This window comes from Limulus polyphemus, unplaced genomic scaffold, assembly GCF_000517525.1.
Source record: "Limulus polyphemus unplaced genomic scaffold, Limulus_polyphemus-2.1.2 Scaffold7537, whole genome shotgun sequence".
In the NCBI taxonomy this organism is placed as follows: Eukaryota; Metazoa; Arthropoda; class Merostomata; order Xiphosura; family Limulidae; genus Limulus; species Limulus polyphemus.
The window spans coordinates 1-2,612 of NW_013673147.1; positions in this window are offsets into that span (position 1 = coordinate 1).

The window sequence follows — 2,612 nt, forward strand, 5'->3', positions numbered from 1 at the left end:
TTCTCTGTTCAGTTGTAACCTGAAATAATAACTAGAAGTTAAAACATATGGTTCTTCTCCTCTCTAGGCTATAGCTTGAAATAATAACTAGAAGTTAAAACATATGGTTCTTATCCTCCCTAGGCTATAGCTTGAAATAATAACTAGAAGTTAAAACATATGGTTCTTCTCCTCCCTATGCTATAGCTTGAAATAATAACTAGAAGTTGAAAAGCAATTTGACAAAAATCCTTCTAATGTTGTAAAATTTATGAAAAAAAAGTTAGTATATTACAGAAGTTATGATGATATAAAATGTTAGTATATTACAGGAGTTACGATGATATAAAATGTTAGTATATTACAGGAGTTATGATGATATAAAAAGTTAATATATTACAGGAGTTATGATGATATAAAATGTTAGTATATTACAGGAGTTATAATGATATAAAAATTTAGTATATTACAGGAGTTATGATGATATAAAATGTTAGTATATTACAGAAGTTATGATGATATAAAATGTTAGTATATTACAGAAGTTATAATGATATAAAAAGTTAGTATATTACAGGAGTTATGATGATATAAAATATTAGTATATTACAGGAGTTATGATGATATAAAATGTTAGTATATTACAGGAGTTATGATGATATAAAATGTTAGTATATTACAGGAGTTATGATGATATAAAATGTTAGTATATTACAGGAGTTATGATGATATAAAATGTTAGTATATTACAGGAGTTATGATGATATAAAATGTTAGTATATTACAGGAGTTATGATGATATAAAATGTTAGTATATTACAGAAGTTATGATGATATAAAATGTTAGTATATTACAGAAGTTATGATGATATAAAAAGTTAGTATATTACAGAAGTTATGATGATATAAAATATTAGTATATTACAGAAGTTCTGAACTAGGTAGGTATCTTACTTTGACCAGAAGTCAATGATAATTAGAGATACATACAACATCCCAATCTGAATGTTTCTTTAGGTGGGGAGCTAGTGAGAAGATTACTTAATGACGACAGACCAATATTTACTGTTTACAACTTGCAAGGTATCTTTGTAATCTAGGAAAAATGTTTGACGCAAGATACAATGTTGAAGAAATTAAATATGATCTCAGATATTTCAGGTGAGGGAAGGTTAAAGCCCCAGATAAATCCATCAGTTGGTGTAATTATGATCTCAGATATTTCAGGTGAGGGAAGGTTAAAGCCCCAGATAAATCCATCAGATGGTGTAATTATGATCTCAGATATTTCAGGTGAGGGAAGGTTAAAGCCCTGGATAAATCCATCAGATGGTGTAATTATGATTTCAGATATTTCAGGTGAGGGAAGGTTAAAGCCCTGGATAAATCCATCAGATGGTGTAATTATGATCTCAGATATTTCAGGTGAGGGAAGGTTAAAGCCCTGGATAAATCCATCAGATGGTGTAATTATGATCTCAGATATTTCAGGTGAGGGAAGGTTAAAGTCCTGGATAAATCCATCAGTTGGTGTAATTACTATGCAATTTAATAAAGTATTATAGAGTAATTAGTTGTTTGGTTTCAATCAATTATTTTAAGTTTGTTTTAAACTTTGGTCAAACTTCCAAACACTTCATTATACTTTATATTTTTGTCTCCATGTTGTTACAAAGAGTTAGGCATCCTTGTCAATTAGATTCATGATTTCAATTATCTATCTAATACTTCAGAAGGTAAGGAATTCATAACTTGGATAGATTACTTCCCCCTATATCATTTCACTTCTTTGTAAATGTCGTACATCAATAGATGCTTTAAACGTTATATTTCATAAAAAATATACATTAGACCAAATTCTTAGTCAACACAGAGAAGTTCTATGTATCACAAACTGGATACCTACAGGTGCTTCGTGTAATGGGGAGTATTACACACTGGATACCTACAGGTGCTTCCTGTAATAGTGAGTATCGTACAATGGATACCTACAGGTGCTTCCTGTAATAGTGAGTATCGTACAATGGATACCTACAGGTGTTTCCTGTAATAGTGAGTATCGTACAATGGATACCTACAGGTGCTTCCTGTAATAGGGAGTATTAAACACTGGATACCTACAGGTGCTTCCTGTAATGGGGAGTATTACACACTGGATACCTACAGGTGCTTCCTGTAATAAGAAGTATTGTACACTGGATACCTACAGGTGCTTCCTGTAATGGGGAGTATTACACACTGGATACCTACAGGTGCTTCCTGTAATAGGAAGTATCACACACTGGATACCTACAGGTGCTTCCTGTAATAGGGAGTATCACACACTGGATACCTACAGGTGCTTCCTGTAATGGGGAGTATTATACACTGGATACCTACAGGTGCTTCCTGTAATAGGGAGTATTACACACTGGATACCTACAGGGGCTTCCTGTAATGGGGAGTATTACACACTGGATATTTACAGGTGCTTCCTGTAATAGAAAGTATTACACACTGGATACCTACAGGTGCTTCCTGTAATAGTGAGTATCGCACACTGGATACCTACAGGTGCTTCCTGTAATGGGGAGTATTACACACTGGATACCTACAGGTGCTTCCTGTAATGGGGAGTATTACACACTGGATAT